General features: G+C 44.2%; 1 protein-coding gene and 1 long non-coding RNA gene across 4 annotated transcripts in view; one reads left to right on the top strand and one right to left on the bottom strand.

Annotated features, from left to right (window-relative positions):
• LOC141052787 (uncharacterized) overlaps nt 1-20,271 on the top strand; it is a 56,511-nt gene extending 36,240 nt beyond the window's left edge. The window contains exons 2-3 of the long non-coding RNA XR_012220890.1: nt 19,469-19,534; nt 20,000-20,271. This is a non-coding gene — a long non-coding RNA (uncharacterized lncRNA). The remainder of the gene's footprint in view (nt 1-19,468; nt 19,535-19,999) is intronic.
• The window catches only part of TRAK1 (trafficking kinesin protein 1), a 197,948-nt gene that overhangs the window by 133,248 nt on the left and 37,946 nt on the right, over nt 1-26,754 (bottom strand). For all 3 annotated transcript variants that reach the window (XM_073550103.1, XM_073550095.1, XM_073550098.1), the window contains one exon: nt 17,725-17,919. The gene's annotated coding sequence lies outside the window, so the exon portion shown is untranslated. Of the gene's footprint in view, nt 1-17,724; nt 17,920-26,754 lie in introns of those variants that run through there.

The following is a 26,754-nucleotide window of genomic DNA, read 5'->3' as shown; positions in this document are numbered from 1 at the left end:
TGGTTCCCCGCCGGTGTCCAGCGAGCACCTTGCTACATGCTGTCCGTTGTTGTATAGCAGCAGTATACCATCTCTGCACGGTGGACCCCGGGTTGTGGTCGCACCTTTCATAATTTATATTTAGTGTGATCCACCAACCCTAACAGCTTTCATGTGTCTTGGCATGCTTTCTACCAGTCTTTCACACGCCTTCTGGGTGACCTTATGCCACTCCTGGTACAAGAATTTATGCAGTTTTTCTTTGTTTGATGGCTTGTGACTATCCATCTTCCTCTTGATTACATTACAGAGGTTATCAATGAGGTTCAGGTCTGGAGATTGGGCTGGCCATAACAGGGATTTGATGTTGTGATCCTTCATCCACACATTGATTGACCTAGCTGTGTGGTATGGCGCATTTTCCTGCTGGAAAAACCAGTCCTCAGAGTTGGGGAACATTGCCTGAGCAGAAGAAATCAACTGTTTTTCCAGGATAACCCTGTATGCAGCTTGATTCATACGTCCTTTGCAAAGATTAACCTGCCCAACTCCAGCCTTCCTGAAGCATCCCCAGATCATCACTGATCCTCCACCAAATTTCACAGTGAGTGCAAGACACTGTGGCTTGTACGCCTCTCCAGGTCTCCATCTAATCATTAGACGACCAGATGTTGGGCAAAGCTGAAAATTAGACTCACCAGAGAAGATTACCTTACTCCAGTGTTCTATGGTCCAATCCTTATGGTCTTTGGTAAACTTCAGCCTGGCTCTCCTTTGCTTCTCAACGATGATCTGTTTTTGTGTAGCTTTACATTACTTTAGCCCTGCCTCTAGGAGCCTGTTACAAACTGTTATTGCTGTGCTCATCATGGAATCATAGAATCGTAGAGTTGGAAGGGACCTCCTGGGCCATCTGGTCCAACCCCCTGCTCAAAAGCAGGATTCGCTAAATCATCCCAGACAAATGTTTGTCCAGCCTCTGTTTGAAGACTTCTATTGAAGAACTCACCACCTCTCGTGGCAGCCTGTTCCAATCATTGATCACTAACTGTCAGAAAGTTTTTTCTAATATCTAATCTGTGTCTCCTCCCATTCAGTTTCATCCCATTGCTTCTAGTCTTTCCTTGTGCAAATGAGAATAAAGATGATCCTTCTACAATGTGACAGCCCTTGAGATATTTGTAGACAGCTATTAAGTATCCTCTCAGTCTTCTCTTCTGCAAGCTAAACATTCCCAAATCCTATAACTTTTCCTCATAAGACAGGGTTTGCAGACCGGTCACCATTCTGGTCGCTCTTTTCTGAACTTGTTCCAGTTTGTTGATGTCTTTTTTAAAATGTGGTGCCCAAAACTGGACACAGTATTCCAGATGAGGTCTGACCAAAGAGGAGTAGAGGGCAATAATGACTTCACGTGATCTAGACTGTATGCTTCTGTTAATACATCCTAGAATTGCATTTGCCTTTTTTGCTGCTGCATCACACTGTTGACTCATATTCAGTCTGTGATCTATTAGTATACCCAAGTCTTTTTCACATGTGCTGTTGCTTAGCCCTACTCCTCCCATTCTGTATATGCTTTTTTCATTTTTATTGCACAGATGTAGTACTTTGCATTTTTCCCTGTTGAAAACCATTCTGTTAGTTGCTGCCCACTGCTCCAGTTTAGTTATATCTTTTTGAATCCACTCTTTCTTTTCTCTAGTATTAGCTATCCCTCCTAGCTTTGTGTCATCAGCAAATTTAATCAGTTTACCTCAGCTCATCACCTCAGCTGCCATTTGCCATCTCTTTTGTAGGTCACTTGATGTCATCCTGCGTTTGCTGAGTGACATTCAAATAAGTAGACGGTCATCCCGGTCAGTGGAGAGTCGTTTTCGCCATCTGCCGGACTGTAGCTTTGTTGTCCCCAATGTCTGCTGCTTGATCTTGCTGTAATGGACTGACGTCTTAGAAATTTTAAGGATGGAGGCAACATGATGCACTGTATCCCTCTGCTAGTAAAGCCAGAATTGAGCCCTTCTTTTCCTCAGTCAAGACTTTTCTTTTCAACTCTTTTGGCATGGTTAAAAGTTATTTTTTAATTTCTTTTACTTTTGGGATATTACTAGCACTTGTTTTGCCATGCAGCTTATCCCATAGCAAGAGGATTGTGAACACCACAGCAGGTTTTTTTTTAATACTTTCCTATGTTAAATAAGTTTTGGTTCAGGTGATCACCTAATCAGAAGCACATTAAGTAGAATGTGGTGTTCTCTCTGGTTGGAATTCAGCTGACACTGGAATGGAATGGCTGTCAGACATGTAGAGAAGCTGATTTTTATAAAACTGTGCAGTGGTCTCTTAATTTTCGCCAGAGCTATATGTATGTATATATACAGTCATGGCCAAAAGTTTTGAGAATTACACAAATATTATATTTTCACATGATCTGCTGCCCTCTGGTTTTTATGTGTGTTTGTCAGATGTTTTTATCACATACAGAAATATAATTGCAATCATTATTAGTAACAAAAGGTTTATATTGACAGTTAGAATGAGTTAATGCAGCAAGTCAATATTTGCAGTGTTGACCCTTCTTCTTCAGGACCTCAGCAATTCTCCATGGCATGCTCTCAATCAACATCTGGATCAAATCCTGACTGATAGCAGTCCATTCTTGCAAAATCAATGCTTTTATTTTGTCTGAATTTGAAGGTTTTTGTTTGTCCACCCGTCTCTTGATGATTGACCACAAGTTCTCAATGGGATTAAGATCTGGGGAGTTTCCAGGCCATGGTCCCAAAATCTCTATGTTTTGTTCCCTGAGCCATTTAGTTATCACCTTTGCTTTATGGCAAGGTGCTCCATCATGTTGAAAAAGGCATTGTTGATCGCCAAACTGCTCTTGGACGGTTGGGAGAAGTTGCTCTTGGAGGACATTCTGGTACCATTCTTTATTCATGGCTGTGTTTTTAGGCAAGACTGAGAGAGAGCCCATTCCCTTGGCTGAGAAGCAACCCCACACATGAATGGTTTCAGGATGCTTGACAGTTGGCAAGAGACAAGACTGGTGGTAGCGCTCACCTGGTCTTCTCCGAATAAGCCGTTTTCCAGATGTCCCAAACAATCGAAAAGGGGATTCATCAGAGAAAATGACTTTACCCCAGTCCTCAGCAGTCCACTCCCTGTACCTCTTGGAGAATATCAGTCTGTCCATGATGTTTTTTCTGGAGAGAAGTGCCTTCTTTGCTGCCCTCCTTGAGACCAGGCCTTGCTCCAAGAGTCTCCGCCTCACAATGCGTGCAGATGCACTCACACCTGCCTGCTGCCATTCCTGAGCAAGCTCTGCACTGCTGGTAGCCCGACCCGCAGCTGAAACACTTTTAAGAGACGGTCCTGGCGCTTGCTGGTCTTTCTTGGGCGCCCTGGAGCCTTTTTGGCAACAAGGGAACCTCTCTCCTTGAAGTTCTTGATGATGCGATAGATTGTTGACTGAGGTGCAATCTTTCTAGCTGCGATACTCTTCCCTGTTAGGCCATTTTTGTGCAGTGCAATGATGACTACACGTGTTTCTTTTGAGATCACCATGGTTAACAGAAGAGAAACAATGATGCCAAGCACCAGCCTCCTTTTAAAGTGTCCAGTGGTGTCATTCTTACTTAATCATGACAGATTGATCTCCAGCCCTGTCCTCATCAACACCCACACCTGTGTTAATGGAGCAATCACTGAAACTATGTTAGCTGGTCCTTTTAAGGCAGGGCTGCAATGATGTTGAAATGTGTTTTGGGGGATAAAGTTCATTTTCTAGGCAAATATTGACTTTGCAAGTAATTGCTGTTAAGCTGATCACTCTTTATAACATTCTGGAGTATATGCAAATTGCCATTAGAAAAAATGAAGCAGTAGACTTTGTAAAAATTAATATTTGTGTGATTCTCAAAACTTTTGGCCGTAACTGTACATACACATATATACACATACACACCATATTTTTCAGATTATAATCCATGCGCCTGCTGGAGGAGGTAGGAGTGGAGTGATGCTGCAGACCGGGATGAAGGGGTGTGCCGATGTGCGGCACGCCGCTGCATGTGCTCAGCGGTGCTGCGGGGGTGTCCCCGGTGATGAGGGTGCCCGGCGGTGCTAATGGGGTGTTCGGCGCTGCTGCCCAATGCTGCTGCGGGTGTCTCCGATGCTGCCGGGGCTCTGCCGACATTTTGAGAAAGACCAGAGCCCCGGCAGTTACATGGCTTCCTGTGCGATGGACTCCGGGGAAATGGCCTCCGGAGGGTGGCGCATGTGCAGATGGAGATCTCTGCACCAAGATGTCGGGAGATGACATTTCAGTGCTGAGATCTCATCTCCCAAGATCTTGGTGCCGAGATCTCCATCTGCTCCCAGCGGCCTTTTTCCCCAGAGACCACCGCACAGGAAACCATGGAACTGCTGGGGCTTTGGCCTTTCACAAAATGTCGGCAGAGCTTTGGCAGCACGAGGCAGCACCGCCGGACACCCCCGTAGCATGTCCTCATTGCCAGCACCGGGTAAGGTATATACGCATTATGAGACGCACCCACATTTCCCCCCAAAAAATTATACATTATATATATATATATACATATACACATACACACACACACACATACACACAGTAGATATTTAGTTGCGGTCTATGTGTTGGTACTCCGCCTCTGTCCTCTAGGGGGCATGTGGCTCATGCACAGCCATTGGTATGAATGCTTTGGGTGTCCAGTTCATCACTTAATACAATCACTACAAGTGCCCTACTCCATTTAAGTATTGAGACTTATCTCTTTTGTGAACAAATGCTGTTTTTTCTTATGAAATACTGGGTGGGCATAGTTGCCAGCACTTGTAATGGTAGAGCGGGGCGTGGAAGTGCCTAGTGAGCGTGTGTGTTGACATCATTTTGACATCACTGTCACGTGGCCAATCGGGAGTATCTGATTACTGACATGCTCAGTTGTGCTCTGAAAACGCCGTTATGGTGGAACTATAACATGATGTCTGGGTCTGAGTGTTCCAGGTGATTTATAATGTTTATGTATTTTAAATATCACACAGGTGTTTCACATCTTTTATTCACTGTTAATCTAGCTGTAGCAATGATTGTAGGTACGGTTGGATATAATTTTTTGCACTCTAACATGCAAATTATATATGTCAACACTATGATGGGTCTTATATTTACTGCAATGTTATTTTTTATACACTTTGATTGTGATTTATATTTAATGTATGCTAATTTTTGTATATTGGTAAATTGAAGAGATATGTATAAAAAGCAAACTATTCTATGGTAACACTGTGCTTGACAAAGACTGCGCTGTGAGATCGAAACGATGCACCACTTGGTGCTGGATTAAAGCCCACAATTTTTCCTTGAACTAGAGTGTTGCCTGATAGAGAGATATTATATATATATATATATATATATATATATATATATATATATATATATATATATATATATATACACACACACACGAACATACTTACATTTGTTTTGTGTGTGTACACATTATATTTGAACATAGTATGTGATGATATAATGGTCTTCAATGGAGAATGAAAAAGAGGAGGTTGGACAAGGAAATGACATCATAATTCTATTTTTTTAATAATCCATCTTTATTTAGCTTACTAAAACGCAAACAAATCCGCATGAAAATCCACATCAAAACTGCGCGGAATTTCAACTGCGTTTTCTGCCAAGAGAGGCAGAATCCGTGCTGAATTTTCCACAAGCAAATAAGCAACGTGCGAACATAGCCTTAGGGTATGTTTCCACGGTCAGTAAACCCTGCAGGTTGGACGCTCCGTACCTCCGCGGTGTCAAACTCGCAGTGGCCAGATGTTACAGCATTGTGGATGGGACTTCATGAAATCCCATCTGCACTATGCGTCCTGAGACGCCTTCGGCTTCCATGCGGAGATGCACATGCGGCGTCTTTCCAGACCACAGCATGTCCATTTATGCAGTGGAGACTCTCACACTTAGACCTCAGTGAATCCCTGGCACATGGGATAGGTACAGTATATCTGATTCCTGTATAAACATGACATTTGTGACATTACTATGAGGGCTATGATTACAATTAATACTGGACCATACCCAATAAGCACATTCTACCTATTGCGTCACCCCCATTATAGATTGCAAGCTTGAAAGCAAAAAAAACTCACTGTTCCTGTGACTGTTGAACTATATATTATTCTGTAAGGTCTGGACATATCCCTGCTCAATTATAAAGTGCTTCAGAATATGTTGGTGCTATATAAATAAAATTAATATTTATTACTAATATCCATGCCACAATTATGAAGCCTGGCATCAATCTGAACCTCTCTAGCCACATATTAAAGAAGCACTCCTCCCATGAATGATTTTACCCTCTTAAAATATTATAGCCATCATATTATACATTACTGTATACTTACAATTGCTCACTTTCTATCCAGCTAATTCTTCTCTTTTGTCTGCTCTATGTAGAAACAGGAAGTCTCTTTTCCCTGCAAAAATCATTCCCCTCTTCAACTCCTGACCCAGCTGCTTCCTCCTCCCCCCTGGCAAGGACTTTTGCAGTGACGCAGGAGTCATACAGAGAAAATTGACCTCCTGTTTCTACATAGAGCTTAGAAGGATTCAGCTACTCAGTTTTTAATCATGTGATGTCATAGACGTGATGGAAAACAGAAGAATTAGCTGGGTAGAAAGGAAAAATGAGGAACTGTAAGTGCACAGTGCTATATAATACAACTGCAATATATTAAGACCATAAAAACTTTGAGAGTGCTTCTTTAACAAATCTGAAACATGCTCTTAAAGGGAATCTGTCACCCATATTAAGTGATATCATGTAAAGATATCATCCAATTGTGCGTCCCATAAGGATTCTATTAGGATTTTTTATTCCCCCTGACCCCGCACCTTTGAGGCATAAATACCTTTTTTATCTTGTTGGGGATGTATGCAAATCGCCGCGGTCCGGTCCGATGGGCGTGGCTTAGTCGCCTTCTCCCCCCACCTCCTCGGCTTGCTGAACGTAATCTTCATCTGTGAATATCACAGATAACGATGGTTTCTGCGCTTGTGCATTGTAAAGGCCTCCGGCGCCTACGCAGTATGCTTTGCCCATATAATCGCTACTGCGCATGCGCCGGTATTTTCCAGTGCGGTCTATGCCGGGAAGTGTGTCCTGCATGTGAAGACTTCCGGGGCATAGACTGCGCTGGAAAATACCGGCGCATGCGCAGTAGCGATTATATGCTTCGCTCACAGTTGGGCAAAGCATACTGTGCAGGCGCCGGAGGCCTTTACAATCCGTAAGCGCGGAAACTGACGTTATCTGTGATATTCACAGATGAAGATTACATTCAGAAAGCCAAGGAGGGGGGGAGAAGGCGACTAAGCCAAGCCCATCAGACCGGACAGCGCCGATTTGCATACATCCCCAACAAGATAAAAAAGGTATTTATGCCTCAAAGGTGCAGGGTCAGGGGGGAATAAAAAATACTAATAAATCCCAAGGGTATGTGCACAAGCTGCGGATTCTGCTGCGGATCCGCAGTGGATTTGGCCATGTGGGTCTGCAGCAGATTCTGCTGCGTTGTACAGTACCTTTATTTCCTATGGAAATAAAAAAAACGCAGTGCACATGCTGCGGATTTTTCCGCGGGTTACAATCCGCAGCATGTCAATTCTTTATGCGGATTCTGCTGCGGTTTCCTACCTTCACCATTGTGAGGTGAGAAACCACAGGGCAAAACCGCAGGCTAATCCGCAGGTAAACCGCAGGTCTCTTAACCTGCAGATTTACCTGCGGATTTTACAAAATCCGCAGGGAGAAATCCGCAGCACCTAAAAACTACATGGGCACATAGCCTTATGGGACGCACAATTGGGTGATATCTTTACATGATATCACTGAATATGGGTGACAGATTCCCTTTAAATATGGTGTCTCGTACCCTGGTAGATCAAGGTGGACAGCATTAATCCCGATGGCAAGCTAAGCGGTAATGGAATACAAGGCTCCAGCAGTTTGGACTGAAAGCTACAGTGGACACAAGTAATGTATGATACAACCTACCGAGATCAGTTATAGGGATTATATGAGATTACTAGTAAAAGGTGTCACAATTTCACAATCATTGTCTGAACCGTACAGTCTCAAGGTTATAGGAACCCGATATGCCATGCAAGCTGCACGGGAGGATCCGCTGCCTGGAAGGACTGTGCTAGATAGGAGTTATATTTGTCCTGTGACTTAACACTTCTTCACACTAAGGCTGTGTGCACACGCTGCGGATTAGGTGCGGATTCATCCGCGCGGATTTTGTAAAATCCGCAGGTGAAACCGCAGGTCAAAAGACCTGCGGTTTTACCTGCGGATTGCTCTGCGTTTTTGCCCTGCGGTTTATCATCTCCTCAATAGAGGAGATGGCAAACCGCAGGAGAATCCGCAGAAAGAATTGACATGTCAATTCTTTCTGCGGATTGGAAACCGCAGATAATCCGCGCGGAAAATTCCGCACCGTCTGCACTGCGGTTTTTGATTCCCATAGGGCAGCAGAAACTGCTGCGGGTCCGCAGCGGCCAAAACCGCTGCGGAACCGCAGCAAAATCCGCAGCGTGTGCACACAGCCTAACGATGTTGATGTAATCAGCACAGCTAATGACCGCCCAAAACAATCAGCATTTCACAAAGAAATGGGACTTGATAAACCAGTGGGAGCTTTACTTCATGAACTTCCCCCATTTATAATATTTAAAGGCAAGGACAGGAACAATATTTGTTGATTTGTAAGTAATCCAGATTGTGGATAGCATATACAGTACATGTGAAGCTGGAGTAGTCAGCAGCACTAGACAGCACAGAGAATAAGACTAATAAACCACGTCCATGTACAATTACTCACTAAAGTCAGGGCAAAGTCTACAGTCCTCTCCCATCATCATGTACGACCAGCCAACTGCAGGTAACAGAAGTGGAGTGATTAAAAGTAAGGTGAGACTGACGTCTGCAGAAATGACCCCGGATCGTCCGCAGACACTTTCATCATCGGAGGATTTGTGTACAGTAATCACACTCCGTTTTGGAAACAATAGAAGGACTTTGGCTGCTTTTCACTATCGTTACCTAGAATAACGATCATGGGAGTCAGTGCACTTGTGTTGTGGCAACAGATGGACGCCACTTGGGTCAGATGCCCCGTAATCATTTATAATGGGGTTCAATGGGTATGTGTACAGTGAAAAGAAAATTACTATTTTTCACTTGGACACAGATGTGAACAGATTAAAAAAATGTACTAAAAAGAGCCCTAGACTTTGGGCTCTGAAATCACTTTTTTTTTTTTTTTTTTTGGTCTGGTTACATTTGTGATGTACAATGTCTGTGAGGTATGGGGTTTTGTCCACAAAATATGATGTTTTCTGTTGTAACTTTCCAGAAAGATCCGGCAGATATGACAATCCAGGCTGCTAGCTCTGCAGTTTCATCCCTCCTCCCTTCACACACACACAGAGCAGTGCCACCCCCCCTCCTCTACAGCCTGTGTTCGCACTAGTAATAGGAGACCCCCCTGCTGTTACAACCATTTGTTTCCTTCTCTCCTCTTCAGAGCGGGAAAAACTTCTTTGTTTGAAACGAATAAAACTATGAGAGACTATACCATAAGAACCAAATACCCTAGAGATATGAAAATCAAATTTTTGTAATCCGGGAGGTCACAGCGTCGCTGCCGTGGTTCTGGCGAAGCGTAATCCTTTCAGAACCTGAGATATGTGTTCCAGCTAAACGGTGTATCAGAACTACTGCATATTTGGTCTTGAATTATTGTACTCAACAAATCACAACCAATGATGCCCTATATGGGTCTGTGCGGGCTGCCCCCACGGCGTTATGATTAGTATAAGTTTTCTAGTGTAATTCTAAATCCAAAAGGGAGAGGTGGGATTAACCCAGCATGCATCTCTCCGTGATGTCACATAGCAAGTCTATAAAGCATTTCCTGGACAAAACCAGGGCAGAACAGCTCAAGTCGTCGTGCTAGAAAGATCCCCAGATGAGCGGAGAAGTGCAGCTCCGCCTCCACCCACCTTAGCCGCATGGTCTGCCTAAGGAACAATATGGAACTGTGAGTGTACTCTCTTTGTTTTCTCCACTTTTATTTTATACCTGTACTGTACATATTTTATGTCTCAATTTTATAGCAACTTTTATCTGTAATCATTGTCCTCTTTCGGAAAATAAATGAAATAATTATTTAGATCTGTCTCTATGCTCTAAGACTCGAACTATACGCCTTTGATAGATAATCGCTACTAATTCAAGGGGTTTGCCACGGACCCTCTTGATTTAACACTGTGAATTAAGTAACCGTGACTGGTGGCAGCGCGTTGTGCACGGCTATTGCGGCTTGCTGGCAGTCTAGAAGGGTCTTATATAGCTGAATAAGGGTCTGCGGCACCAGCATTCATAATTCCCTTACTGCAGAAGCCTAATTGCCGGTTCACAACAGGCAGCCCGTCCGGCGACCAATTATCCTAGGTGCAGTTCCCTGACTGACCTGAGGGTAAGGGGGGCGCCGGAGAGCTGCAAGTTCCAAAGTGGAACTGAGAATGTGGGATATACATAAATCCCCACAGTACTTGGAAGATTGATAGCAGTGGTGGGGCATCCAAATTAAACTCCCCCTGCGGCAAATTGTAGAGCGAGATTAGCTTGCTGGATATTTTTGGTCACATGGTGCCAGTGTTGGGATAACTAAGATAAGCCCCACTGCGCCTGTGATAGCCGTGTGCCGGCATTGTGTCACGCCCCTCCGTCCGCTGATACACCGGTGTCAGTGGTGGGATTGTGACATAGTGGTGACACAGGGTCCGCTGTCCGTCGCGTTTTGGTGGCAGCGGGACCCCCGTTAGTGTCGCCCGTAAGTGGACGAACGGCGGTGGGCTGTTCGTCACAACATTTGCAGGTTTGTAAACTTCATACAAAATAAACAAAAGCTACTCATGTTTGTCTATAAACTTACAAACAAAAGATACCCTTTAAAAACTGTACCTTTTATTGCTATAGCTTAAAATCTAATTCCCAAGAACGTTCGTGTACAGACATGAATTAAATAAGTTTGCCATACACGGATATACACCTATAAATAAATACACAAACAAAAAGAAGGATGCTTTCCCTGCTTTAGACTGTGAATCCATCCCTACCGGTGCAGAGGTTGGCACCCTAGGGATTTACGAATTGGCGCCCCCACTACACGGCGGCTTACCCTGGCTGCTCTGTTTGCCCTATAGCAGGGGATACTTATCAATACTGAAATAATATATTTGTCCTATACGGGGCAGAGTAAGATAGTAGCTAGTTTTATGCCACAAAGTTGTCTACCCTTGTCATACCAGTCTCTGCCAATAGGGGCATAGAAAAATTGGTGGGACAGTCATGGCAGCAAAAATTATATTTAATGTCATCCCTCCTAGTCATCCAGAATATGTCCATTTTAAGGGGATAGATTCCCTACAAACATCTTACAAATTATTTCCCTACCTACATGTGGAGGTTGGCACCCTAGGGGAGACATGATATGGCGCCCCCCCGCTCCACGGCGGCTTCCCCTCACGTTCCCCAATTCCCAGGAAAAAAAAGACTTAATGAAGAAAGACAACTTAAAAAATTGAGCAAAAAGTATAATCTTAAGGCGAAAGTATTAAAGCCACTAAAAAGTAGAAAATTACTTCAGAAAACTGGAGAAACAACAATGATGAAGGGGCCAAAGTGTCAACATTTTCAAAGCGTTGTTTCAAAACGAAAGCCTCTGTCCTTGTGCCCATGAGGGCATATCGATAACAGTGGAGCAACATCTTGTCAGGATCTAGGTTTTTACTGCACACCCACTCAGATTAATAAGATCCTGCAGCAGTTTCCTATATAGCGGGTTACCGATGTGAAAGACGAAACATTAGGCTACATTCAGACATCCACGTTTTACAGTCCATATACGTACCACAATGGCCGAACTGACCACATATGAGACTGTAAGTTCGGGTCAGGAGACCTGCGATTGATCAAGGAGTTGTGGTCTTGGGCGTTTTTTTTGTTGTTGCTGTGATTACGGTAAAACCACAACATTTTTGCTGCAAGTCTCAAACACAATGGAGCCAACTGATCAAGACTGGCATAGCACACACTCGCAACACACCAGTGTTGCTGGAGTACACGACACCGAATTCATCAAGAGGCGCACACTACTTAATGAATTGGGCTCATCTCCTCTGTGGCGTGTGCCTTTGTGTGCGGTATAAGAAATGATTCTCCATTCACGGACTGAAATAGTATTTCTCAAGAATAAAACGCTGGCAATTTTATGGACTCTGACAGGTGGTCAAGCCCTACCCTGGCTCCACCCATTGTGGCGGAGCTTATTCAAACTAGTTTGAAATTGCTAAAAGTCGATAAAGTTTTGTACAACTTCCCGATGCGGTAAAATTTGTTACTATCCAGAACATCTACAGTTTTCTGGCATAAAAGCTTTGATGAATCAGACCCAACCCAATATGTTTCACCATGATTGTAGACGCCACTAAATTTGAAGGTTAATAGCATTTGGAGACATGGCTCCCTATAAGATAGCATATGGAACAATGCAATTCTATATGGTTGCTCAGATGACAGGGGTTTTTTTTCATACGGATCAAGTGTCCATGGAAAAAAAAAAAGATCAACATGCACTAACTTTTCTGCATTTTGGATGAGACTCACCCATTTCAGTCTAGAAAAAAATTGAATCGGATCTCATATGGATTACCCATAGTGCATCCGATTTTTAGGGATACATTGCAAACTGTATTCCATCATGTCCATTTTAAACTGTTGAAATATACCGGGTGAAATGCCCGGTAGGCCCCGGTGGTCCCAGAGAGGAGGAAGAAGAAAAAAAAAATTTAAGGACGCGGGCCCTTCAAAATGGAAGGAGGCAGAGGCACGCGCGGCGCATGCACGCTGTCCTGACACACCGCTAGGACCAGGGCCAGCGGCACCACCTGACAAACCCAGGTAAGCGATGGGGGCCCTGGCCAAACGGGGAGTGGGACACACAGCATGGGGTCCATCTGTGAGTCGGGGGAGCCCGGCGCCAGCGCTGGCATCGGGGCCCCCCTCTAATATACTCACCTCTCCTCATTCCGGCAGCTGCAGTGTCTTCAGTGCCCTCTGACTCTGCGATGTCTCAGGGCAGAGGGTGCGATGACGTCATCACTACGTGCTCAGCCTCTCTGTCCTGAGCGTTGCAGAGTCAGGAGAAACACAGTGTACAGAACCTGCGGTGGGAACAGGAAAGGTGAGTACTTGATTTTTTTTTTCTTCATGTATGCAGCATTACATGGGCCCCATAATGTGCTGCATGGAGGAGCAGGGGGGCCCATAGTATGCTGCAGGGAGGGGTCATAGTATGCTGCAGGGGGGGCCCATAGTATGCTGCATGGAGAAGCAGGGGGCCATAGTATGTTGCATGGAGGGGCAGGGGGCCCATAATGTGTTGCATGAAGGAGCAGGGGAGGCCATAGTATGCTGCAGGGGGGACCGGCTCCCATAATGTGCTGCATAGAGGAGCGAGGGGGGCATAGCATGCTGCATGGAGGAGCAGTGGGGCCTGGGGGCACATAATGTGCTGCATAGAGGAGCAGGGGGGTCATAGTATGCTGCATGGAGGATCAGGGGGGGCTGGGGGTCTATAATGTGCTGCACAGAGGAGCAGGGGGGCCATAGTATGCTGCATGGAGGAGCGGGGGGGACGGGGGCCCATACTGTGCTGCATGGAGGAGCAGGGGAGGCCATAGTATGCTGCATGGAGGAGCGGGGGGGCCAGGGGCCCATAATGTGCTGCATGGAAGATCAAGGGGGGCCATAATATGCAATATGGAGGAGCGGGGGGGCATAGTATGCTGCATGGAGCAGCAGGGGAGGCCATAATGTGCTGCATGGAGGAGCAGGGGAGGCCATAATGTGCTGCATGGAGGAGCAGGGGAGGCCATAATGTGCTGCATGAAGGAGCAGGGGAGGCCATAATGTGCTGCATGGAGGAGCAGGGGAGGCCATAATGTGCTGCATGGAGGAGCAGGGGAGGCCATAATGTGCTGCATGGAGGAACAGGGGAGGCCATAATGTGCTGCATGGAGGAACAGGGGAGGCCATAATGTGCTGCATGGAGGAGCAGGGGAGGCCATAATGTGCTGCATGGAGGAGCAGGGGAGGACATAATGTGCTGCATGGAGGAACAGGGGAGGACATAATGTGCTGCATGGAGGAACAGGGGAGGACATAATGTGCTGCATGGAGGAACAGGGGAGGCCATAATGTGCTGCATGGAGGAACAGGGGAGGCCATAATGTGCTGCATGGAGGAACAGGGGAGGCCATAATGTGCTGCATGGAGGAAAAGGAGGGCCATAATGTGCTGCATGGAGGAGCAGGGGGCCCATAATACTGTATGAAGGAGCAGGTTCCCCATAATACTGTATGGAAGTGCATTATATGGGGAACATAATACTTTATGGTGGCCTATGAGTTGCCCATAATACTCTATGGCGGACTTTGTGGGTGCTCATAATAATGTATGGTGGACTATGTGGTTGCCCATAATACTGTATGGTCGAACAATGTGGTTGCCCATAATACTGTATGGCGGACTATGTGGTTGCCCATAATACTGTATGGCGGACTATGTGGTTGTTTATAATACTGTAAGAAGACGATGTGCCCATATATTGTACTAAATCTGTATTTTTTTTTTACCTGTGCATCAGGAATCGTGTCATGTGTTAAAGGACCCCATTGATACGCTGTCGCCCAAGGCCCACGAAAATCTGCAGCTGACCCTGGTGACAACGCACATCAAGATGAATGCTGGCTGCAGCTGTGACAGGGCGCTCTGCTCTGTGACAGGCCATTCGTCGATGTCACATAGCAGTTTTGTTAAATGACTCCTGCAACCTTTGATAGGCCGGCAGCCTTTCAATGTTACAGGTATGTGATGTCAGCAAGCGGCCTGTCGCAGAGCAGAGCGCCCTGTCACAGCTCCAGTCGGCAGTCATTTTAACAACCACGGTGAATATGAAGCCAAAAGAGGATGCCGGGGAGCGCAAGAAGGTGAGAAGAACCCCCCCCCCCTCTGTGATTGGGCTAGGTAGTGGCCATAAAGGCGGACAAAGGGGCCCAGGGAGGGGGCGTTATTAAAGTGGACAATGGGGTCCAGGATGGGGACATTAAATAAAGGTGTGACATAATTACTGTATGGAGGTCAGGATGAGGAACATACATGATTGGTTTATGGTGGCAAGTGGGGACATTATTACTGTAGGGGCCAATCAGGGGACATAATTACTGCGGAACTTTACTTTTCAGGTTACTGTCATGGGGAGAACAAAAGTGAGTCCTGCTACTTTGCAGGGCGGCACTATGTCTTTTTCTTTCTGACAATGTGCTCTGGAAGCGTTCAGCTATAGATAACTGTTAATTTCTGCAGAGACTAGTTCTTGCTGGAATAAGTGATTGCAGTCTGCACTGGATGAAGATGAAAGACTTCAACTACAAACGTCACCGGTGAGTCAGTGTGTTACTCGTACACTTACACTATATACTGTGTACAGAGTTCCTGTGTATAATGTCACTGGTGGTAATAACAGTGTTGTTAGTATTGTGGTCTGTATTCATAATCAGAATTGTAGTATTCGGTCCCTATGTGGTGGTAATTTGTGGTCTGGTTACAGTGTGGCAGTATTTCTCCTTGTATGTGGTATTATTTGGTCCCTATATGCTGTTAATATGTTATATTATTCGGTCACTGTGGTGGTAATATGTGGTCTGGTCATTCTGTGGCGGTATTTGTCCCTTGTATGTGGTATTATTCGTTCACTATGTGATCTGTTCATGGTATGGTGGTATTTGTCCCTATGATGTATTATTACTCGGTCACTGTGGTCTGGTAATGGTGTGGTGGTATTTGTCCCTTGTATGTAGTATTATTCGGTCACTATGTGATCTGTTCATGGTATGGTGGTATTTGTCCTTGTGATGTATTATTACTTGGTCACTATGTGGTCTGGGAATGGTGTGGCGGTATTTGTCCCTTGTATGTAGTATTATTCAGTCACTATGTGGTCTGGTCATGGTGTGGTGGTATTTCTTCCCTGTATGTCGTAGTATTGGTCTTGGAATAGGAGACTGTGTTGTGTATGGCGGGCATTTGTTCTCTCTGATATTAGGTGAAGATTCTTTATTTCCATTAGAGATTAAATACTTTGTACACAGTGGCAGAGATGCACTTACAGGGGGTTTCCTGTGGAATAAAGTATAATCGCCTATCCACAGGATAAGTGATAACGTATTGATTGGTGGGGGTCTAACTACTTGGACCCAATCGGCAGAATGTGGAACTTTTATCCCCATTAGACTGGAGTGGCATGTCTGACTTGATCACTGATCCATTCATTCCCTCAGTGGCTGCACTTGTTTTTTTATAGAAGCCCCAAAGAGAATGAATGGAGCTTTGGTCAGATATCACACCTGCCACTCCATTTTAAAATGGGGATAAGTGTCCTATCAGGGATAAAACGTCCTCATTCTTCCAATCGGTGCAGTTTCTAATGGTCGGACCTAAGTGATCATCTATCCTGTGGAGCCCATGGATCAGTGATAACTTGTTTTAACCAAAGAACCCAATTAATGTAAGCTACTGTTATTATACATCCCAGTTATGGGGGCGCACAGTAGATGTTCAGGAGCCGCCTGTGTTTTACAGACGATGCTCCACTATAATGGGGATAACGACTGACAGATATTTGCATATAACTGTAGGGTGGGCCCCTAGAATCCATTACCCTGGTGGGCCCCAGACACCCCAGTCCGACCCTGCATATAAATATTGATGACAAGAAGTATGATTTCATCATACACTTGTCTGAACCTGGCCTTATATTTATGAGGAGCAACTAGTCTGAAACTGCTGTCTGTAGAGGAGCGTCTTGGCTAATACTTCTAATCATATTGCAAGCGCCGTTAAAGACTCAGATACTGATTTATTTAGAGTAGATACTTCCCAAACGCTGCACCATAAAGGGAATTTTCTTTCCTTCTTGTAAACAGACAATTTTCATAATTTCATATAGTAAAACTGACAATGTTTGCAAAACAACCCTGGAAGGCGCGCTGATAGGTAGAAAGTTAACATACAGCACGAAGATGGAAGTTGATACAAAATCAGAATAACATAAGACTTTTTACAAGAGGACAAAAAGGACATTGCTTCCGAATTTTGCTTGTTTTTTTGAATATTCAGTCCCTTTTAAGTGAGGGCATGGCATGGGCAGGGCATGAAGTGTTTGTCCAGCTCATGTATATTTTTTGCTGTACGTATGGTTGAATTGAAGGGTGTAGTTATCTACGCTTCTAAGTACAGTAAAAAAAAAAAATGTTGCCTCATCATGCCTGGAAGTATTGCAAAACAATGTGTCTATGGAAACATTTGGCATATACTTTAGAGCATTTCATGGCATATAAGTATGGCAACACCCCGGCTTGATGTGGGCCTGTAAGCCCCACTGGGACGGGTGTCAAGTCAACCTGTGTAAGTATTGTAGAATATGCCGGGGCTCTTGTGCCAATGGACACGTATCTTTTCTCTATGCAATATATGAAAACGAGCAAAGATTACACATAAAACAAATACTCACGGAAGTATTTCAAGGTCTCTTCAATTTGTTCAGTAGTCAGGTCAATGTTGGCATCAGGAGAGATGAGTGGTGTTTGGAGCCAGTCGTCGTGGTCATACCCATAGATGGTGTCGGCTCTTAGCTTGTAATGAGGCAGCTGCTCTTCCAGTAGGCTGATGATCTCAACTTCCGGAAGGTCAGTACTATTGCACACATCTATATGAAGAAAACACAAGAACTTAGAGGAAAGCCAAACCAATGTAAAATGTCTCCTAGTAAGGTTATACAGGCTAATATCATTTTACCTCACACTGCATTAATACCAAGCAAAGTTTAGTTTCATGGCTACTATAGAATGAAAGTCTTAGCCTCTCACCTAGCCAAGTCAGATCTCATACTTTGCCCTGACGAGGGGCAATACCCCGAAACACTGTCTGTAAATTGAAATTCTGATTTGGCTTTTATCCTAAGTCCTATGACAAGGCTTGTTAAAGGGTCGATATTGACTATTATGATTGCTAAATTCAATATTTTGTACTAGGATTCAAGTCCTCTTCCTCTCTGAAGAGGCCATTTGCAAGACTACACTTAAGACAAAACAGTAAGGATGAGTGCACACGATCCGGAAGCAGCAGCGCTTTGGATGGAGTGCATGTTCGCTGCGTCCAAAGTGCTTCCGTCTATTGAACGCAGGTGAATTTGCATGTGATCACTGAACTATGTGGATTCACCACATTCAATACATTCTATGGGTGAAATTTCTCTTGCGGAGACTAGTCCGTCTCAACGGGTGAGCTGTGGGCTTCTGTGGACCCATAGTGAGCATGGGATTACTTTAAACCCCATCCACTTTGCTGTAACAACTGACCATTGCGGGTTTGACGCTGCATAAGTACGTAGTGTCAAACCCAAAGCATTTCCTGATCGTGTGCACATAACTTTAAAGGGTCTTCCTTAGATTCAAGGACAGGAAGTAGTTGCCAAAAAGAGCTTTCAAGGGATAAAGGTTGCTGTACACAGGTCCCACATCCCTTTTTCATCTCGTCAATCTGAAGGTTACCACCACAACAAGCAGTTATGGCTGTGAAAAAGTATATATAAACTGGAGGAAAATTTAATTATGTATGGTTGCACAAAAAATTAAAAGGGTTTTCCAGTTTTCACCTCCGCTGCTCCCATCTGAGCTCAGTGGTTGCCATCTATTTGGGAAGATCCTGAGAGTTCAGTTATAGTCTGCAGCGGTCTCAATGTGACATCAGCACTGCTAACAATTTCTGCCTAAATCACGCACTCCACACAGGATGCTGTGCTAGTAGGGGTCTAGCCCTAGTATACTGTAAAGCCAAAGAACTAAGCATTCATTTAAATTTTCAAGCCAGAAAGTGAGTATACAATGTTTCACCACTAACTGATCTTCAATATGAAGCGCTCTTCCACATGACTCTGACGTCACCTATTTCCAGCCCCCTATGACGCGCGCTCCTCATATCATGTGATGGTGACGTCATGCATCATCTTGCTCCCATCATGACGCTTTACCTCCTAACATACGCGCCAAATAAACAGTGCCATGATACATGTGTCGCTAAGACAGAGGTGTGACTTATGACACCTAATAAATAACGGGATTTCATGTCCCCACACTACCATGGCCGTACGCCAGAGACACCATAACCAAGGTAATTCCCATGGGTCTCTGCCACCCTTATCCAAGAATCCTCTTGGGGTCCCCTTACAGGTCTTTAACTACCTCTTTACCTTTCAGGAGAAACCGCTCTACTTTACCCCTCCAGGGACTAACAGCAACTTTGGGCAAGCTCAGCACACCAAGGTATAATCCCTGTCTTTTCATTTTTTTCTCTCATCATTTCATTCTCCAGTTATTTCTTGCTTTCATTATTTTTTACTTTTCTAATTTTTTCATACCTACCCTCTCATTTCCTGTCCTTTAACCACCCAAGAAACCTCACAAACTACTTCCCCCTTATGTACTGGTAGCCCCAATTCTGGCCCCATGCTATTACTGGTTTTGCCCTCTGGTTCTGTATTCTCCACATTGCCTTTATGTATGGAATCATGTTCCGTTATCTAGATCGCTGCTTGTATTAGACATGTAACGCAGATGTTAGTCTGATCATGTATCCCTATTGTGTGACAGGCACGGCACAATGTTTGTAGCTATACTCACGGATATACCGTAGACTCCATTTTTGGGTCTTTTGTGATTGTTTTTATGTATATATTGTAAATATGTGTTGTCTTAAACAGTATGCCTATTTCTTCCCTTCCCCTATAGAGCGACTTTGTGAGCAAGACCCAGGACCTGGTCAAAACGTTTTGTGAATTTACCTTACTAGATGTCCCAGGGACTCCCTACCCCCTTCGCCTCTACCACGGTGTGCATGCCAGTCCTCCAATACTGGTTATGCAACAGATCAGTTTCTGACATTAATTCTACTGTTCTTCAAAACAAACAAATGCACTGTCAAAAAACAAGCGTGAATGTAGCCTTACTTCTCTGTTGGTCGCAATAGTGGATGTAAAGAAAAGACATATTTTCATCAATAAGGTGTGGTATTTTTTCTTATAACACGAGGGGTGCAAACTCTGTTTTTTTTTTAAGTGTCAGTGTGGTACAGTATGTATGTGTACAGCTGTGCGAGAGTGACATGCAACTTTTCAACATCGGTCTTTGTCAAACCCTTGAAGAAGACCAATATGGTTGACCCGCTGCATGTCTTGTGAATGAAAGAGGCAACAACTGGACTGAGGTTGGAGTGCTGCCGTCTTCTTAGGGATTGTGACAATATACTGCTTTCCACCCATAATCTGTTACCAGGGTTTTTCTATCTTATCAGAGAGCAGCATAATGTAGGAAAAGACACCCTGATCCCAGAGATGTGTCACTTAGTTTACTGAGTGCAGCAGTTGTGACACAGTTTTTAGATGTAGCATATCTCAGAAAGCTGACTGTCCACACCACAGCTTTCCGTATACATTGTCTATTGACAGTAATCTGCTTATCAGAGGAGGTCCTGTGGTCAGACCACTTGGCAAGAGGGAGCCATTCTGGGCAGCAATAATCTCCTGGTGATAAAACATTCATTGTACGGAAAAAATAGCCAAGAGCCTAATAAGTGATACATTGCTGGAATCTGTGTGTCAGCCTCTACCTCATGCTGCCCTCCGATTACTGTACATAGCAAAAACCTGCTGACAGATTCCCTTTAAACAAACTGTAATTAATGAGCTACTTTTCATTTTACATTGAATATGTACAATATACATATGTAAAGAGAATTCAGTTATTATAAAAAGCTCAAAAATAAGTGATCTGATCCCGCAATATCTGCCATTAAATCCTTTTATATGCTAAACAAATATCAAGCTGAAAGACAACCTTTTAGGTGTTTCAGACAGAAGCTGTGATAAATGAACAGGATCCCATTGTTTAGTGCACTCGTTCTTGGCAATGATTTCAGATCAGGGAACTGCAGGATTGGGTTACACAACATTTTAAAAATGTAGCAGAATAGCGTCTTTGTATATGAACCGATATAAATTAGATTAAGCGTAGTGCGCTCACAGAATCGCTCCGAGGAGAGGAGGAAAACAAGTATGTCCTCATCATATGACGCCAGAGCAACTACATGACGTGCCCCTGGTCCCCGGCATCACTTTCCAGCCAAAAATTATTACATAAGTACAGTGGCATATTCAATAAGTAAAAAAGTACACCCTCCAATTTCCATTTCTCCACTAATTCTGGAGAAAATATATTTTTTGCTGTGCACCCTCACTTTCCAAAGTCATGCCTCTCCCCAGTAATGAGGATACAAATTTTCTTTTCAACCAATTGGGTGTATACCATAGAACTTCTATGTGGGCATTATCTACTCTCCTCAATAAAGCCTCATTCAGACATCTGAGCTAATTGGTCCCAGATCAGACCACAAAACACAGAAATCCATGAAGCTGTAGCGGTCAGGTGGGAGACCAGCAGCCAGTCCGCGTATTAGCGGCCTGTGATTGGCAACTTCTGTGATATACACTCAGTACAAAATTACCCTTCAACTATCGTTAATAGTTAGCAAACACTGGATGTTCGGGCCCCCCATTCAAGTGACTGGGGTCCGGCTACTGTTCTGGCACCCAAACTTTTTGTAACTGTTCGGTTGAACTCGCCGGATCTGAACATCCAGGGGTCCGGCCATCTCTAGTGCGTAGCTATATCCTCAACTTCTACACTGCTACAGAGAGGGCTCTATGGAGACTGTGTGCACCCGCTCTCCCGAAAAGTAATATTCTAAGAGGAGAGTCCACATTTGTCAGACATTATATGCAGATAACATAAATGCTTCTGATGGAAATACCTCGCTCATGTAAAGTGTTGTCATGGAGCCAACACCCACAAGCTAAAAATATAGAAACCAGACTGTAAAATCAGGGAGCGAGCTGATAAGAGACCATGACAAACACATCACACAAATGACTTTTAGCTAGTTTTGCTTTGAACGTCATCCTCCCCTATCTACAATGTCATTAGAAGGTTTTACTTACTCATTTTGTGTGAGGCCTTAGTCTCCCCTCCGCCCCTCCTGTCTCTCGCCCAGATTGTCACATTTTTCCTCCAGCTGTCTAGCTAAGCACAACACATGTGAGCGTTGCTGTCGGCACAGAGACTGCCTGTCACATGGGGCTAGGAATTTACCCACCAAACATAGCTAGTACAAAGCCAGATCACTGACGAGGCCATGCTGAGACACCAGTTCACACTGGCTAAAAATGGCTGCCCTTTACGTCTTTGCCAATTCCTTTTCTGCCAGACTGTCTTATGCAACTCAACCAGTCTCCATTCGCAAGTACGGCGGATATAAGTATTCTATAAAATGGTATAAAACATTTTCCTCATAGAATGACTCACATAGGTTACACAAGTAGGCACTCGGGAGTGAAGGAGAGGGGATGGACATCTGCAGTCCAATATATAACATGTCTGGGTCAATAACACAGACCTTCTTCAGATATACAGACCGCATATATGAGAGGTGTGTGTGATAGAGAAGCGCTAGTGTTAGGGCGGCATATGACCGCAGTGGTGAGGTGCTCACTTACCAATAGCGCATCTCTATGATACATGCCTCTCCTAAATGCGGTCTGTATAGCTGAAGGTCTAAATTATTGAGCGGGACTTAATGTATATTGGATTGCCAATAACCATCCCCTCTACTTCACTACCGAGTGCCTAGCTCTTCTTGGCTACTATAAGGGATAGGACCCTACGAGTGAACTACAGACTCGGAGTGCTGCGAGCAACTCGCAATGAGTTACACTACAAGCCCTTTTCACATAACCTAGTAGATTAGGACTTCAAAACAAAGAGGAAAGACACAAACAAAAGATCTTTTGCACTTCCTACATTTTAACAATATAAATCTTTACTATGTAGCAAACACAAAAACATAGGCAAGACAAATAACATTTAAAAATGCGAACATTGTGCCAGAACCTGTTTCATAGCCCAAAAACTGGCACTGGGATGCAACCCATAGGATGGCATGATAACCAATAAAGTCATATACATATAACAATTATTATTACACATTTTTATAGTGCCATTTATTCCATGGCGCTTTACATGTGAAAAGGGGAAATATAGACAAGTACAATAAACATGTGCAAGACAAGGGACACACAAGTACAGGAGGAGAGGGGACCCTGCCCGCGAGGGCTCACAGTCTACAGAGATGGGTGAGGATACACTAGGAGAGGGTAGAGCTGGTTGTGCAGTGGTTCAGTAGACTGAGGATCATTGCAGGTTGTACGCTTGCTGGAACAGGTGGGTCTTCAGGTTCTTCTTGAAGGTTTCCGCTTTTGGTGAGAGTCTGATGTGTTGCGGCAGAGAGTTCCAGAGTATGGGGGAGGCACAGGAGAAGTCTTGTATGCGGTTGTTGGAAGAAGATATGAGGGGGGAGTAGAGAAGGAGATCTTGAGAGGATCGAAGGTTGCGTGCTGGTAGGTACCGGGAGACCTCTTCACAGATGTATGGAGGAGACAGATTGTGGATGGCTTTATATGTCATGGTTAGGGTTTTGAACTGGAGCCTCTGGGCAATAGGAAGCCAGTGAAGGGCCTGGCATAGGGGGGAGGCTGGGGAATAGCGGGGAGACAGGTAGATTAGTCGGGCAGCAGAGTGTAGGATGGACTGGAGTGGTGCCAGAGAGCTGGAGGGGAGGCCAAAGAGTAGGAGGTTGCAGTAGTCGAGGCGGGAGATAACTGTGTGCACTAGTGTTTTTGTGGTTTCATGGTTGAGGAATGCGCGGATATGGGAAATATTTTTGAGTTTGAGGAGGCAGGAGGAGGAGAGGGCTTGGATATGTGGTTTGAAAGAGAGGGCAGAGTCGAGGATCACCCCAAGGCACCGAGCGTGCGGGACTGGGGAAAGCGAGCACACATTGATATCTAAAAAAGGTATGAATAGACACTACCCCTAAAGTGATATCAAATAGTATTAATAGTAGATGGAGGAATAATGTATATTTACAGATAATAAGACATATAATGTAGTATCAGGTGAATATAAAGCATTACGTGGGACTGAAGACCCCATGCACTTCACCATAAGAAGTGGCTTCCTCAGTGGTCCACTCATGGTGATACTCGTAGGGTCCTCATTCCCATATGATGCTTTTCCTATGAGCCAGTTCACTGTGGTGACTGCACATGGCACTTTATTGCATAGTGTTACTGCTGAAATCTTTTATATTCTCCCGATACTGCATTATATGTGTATTATTGCCTGTACATTGCACTGCTCTCCATCATTGAATACTAAGTGACATCACTTTAGGGGTAGTGTCTATTCATACCCATTCCAGATGTTTATGGTATGTCTCTATTGGTTGTAATGCCGGTCATATAGGTTGAATCCCAGTTAGTTTTTGGACTATGAAACAGGTTCTGGCGCAATAAGTGTATTTTAAAATGTTATTTGTCTTGCCTAGGTTTTTATATTTGCGAAATAATAAAGATTTATATTGTTAAAATTTAGGAAGTGCAACGATCTTTTGTACTTGTCTTTCCGCTTTTTTTTTTTTTAAGTCCTAATCTAACAAGATATATGGACAGGGGTTGTTGTCTAACTTCTAGCCATAGATCACGACACTCAGTCATTGGTGGACTAGTAGGGTGCTATCACTTATCGTAGATATACAAACTATGGTAATTGCTTGTTTTACAGGTATTTTGGTTAGCAGTATTGATATACAGGTGGCGGAGCGCCAGTGGCATTCTTTGCGCTTAGATGAAGACATCACAATGGCGGTCCTCTGCTCACAACAACCATCTATGAGCCAGAAGAGACAGCTGCTCTTTAATGATAAGTACAACAGACTGTAGAAATGTCTGCAACTTTAGCACTTTGTGGGGTTCTCAGCCCTCAGAGACTCACTGAACAAAACTTCTGACATTTCTTTAAGGCTAGTTTCACACTAGCGTTTTTTTGCGCTGCGTTTGGAGCGCACATGAAACGCATGTGAAAAGCGCATGCAATCGCTTGTAAACGCTGCGTTTTTTTGTAGCATTATTGTGCACATAACGACCAAAAATCGCAGCCTTTTTATGCGTTTGTAAGCGTTTTTCATGCTTTTGCATTTTTTATGCTCAATAAACTAGAGAAAAAATCCTTGGAAAATTCAAGCAATGGGACACCAGTGGGCGTGTCTTATGGAAATTCTTAATATAGTCCCTTTTTACAGCTGAATTCTTCACATTTGCTTGCATTTGACTTGAGAAACATGGATCTGCGCTGGAAGAGCTTTTACTTTGACTTGGATCTGGACATGAGGATGGCTCAGGCTTATGCAGTTGCTTGCCATGAACAGAGGGAGAGAGAGAGGCAGCGAAGACGGCAGCAGCGGCGTATGTGGATACATCCCATTATTGAACTCCGGGAGAGCCGTGGAGCGTACCACACCCTCTACAGCGAGCTCCAGGCAAACCCGGAGAAATTTACGGATTATACCCGGATGACCAAAGAAACCTTTCACTATTTGCTTGGTCGGGTAAAAGAAGTCATCTGGAGACAGGACACGCAGCTCCGGCGAACTGTTCCTGGTCACATTAAGGTACGTAGTTTTCATAAACCAAAGGCTGCAGAATTTTTTTTTTTGTTGTTGTTGTTTTTTTAATTAAACGTGTGTAAAAAAAATTACGTATACACAAATATTAATTATTGTTTTCTTTGTGTTACAGATTCCTGGCTACTGGAGAGACCCTCTCGTCACTACACTTTCAGTACCGGATTGGAATCTCCACGTTGTCTGGAATTGTAGCGGACACCTGCCGGGCTTTGTGGAACGTGCATTGTCCCGAATTCATGCCCACTGCAGCAAAGTGGTTGGAAATCGCCGAAAGATTCTGGACTGTATGCAATTTCCCAAACTGTTTAGGAGCGGTGGATGGGAAACACATCCGGATTATCAAGCCCAAAAGAACTGGCTCTGAGTTCTATAACTATAAAAAGTACTTTTCTACTGTACTGATGGCCATTGCGGATGCAGACTAAGTTTATTGCAGTGGACATTGGGGCATTTGGCCGCGGGAATGACTCCCAGGCTTTTAAGACATCGGACATGGGCCGGAGGTTGTATGGCAACAACTTTGATTTCCCCATGCCACGTCCTCTTCCCAACACCGAAGGTCTGCCACAGCCATTTGTAATGGTTAGTGATGAAGCGTTCCAGATGTGCCAAAACCTCATCAAACCGGGACTTGGACCTACAAAAAGAATTTTTAATTACAGGCTGACCAGGGCCAGGAGAACAGTAGAGTGTTCTTTTGGTATACTTGTATCGAGATGGCGCATTCTTGGCACAGCTATTAATCTGAAACTGGAAACAGTGGATGAGGTGGTCAAGGCCTGTGTTGTTCTACATAATTTTGTAATTTCTCGAGAGCACCTGAACTTTGATCTTGATGATGTTGCTCCTAATCCTTTGCCAGAATTTACACAGCACCCTCTCAAGTCATCCGTTGAAGTTGGCCAAATGA

This window comes from Dendrobates tinctorius, unplaced genomic scaffold, assembly GCF_039654945.1.
Source record: "Dendrobates tinctorius isolate UK_male_01 unplaced genomic scaffold, ASM3965494v1 ptg000162l, whole genome shotgun sequence".
NCBI classification, from domain to species: Eukaryota; Metazoa; Chordata; class Amphibia; order Anura; family Dendrobatidae; genus Dendrobates; species Dendrobates tinctorius.
Note: the sequence above shows the minus strand (reverse complement) of the source record. Positions and strands in the feature narration are given on the sequence as shown.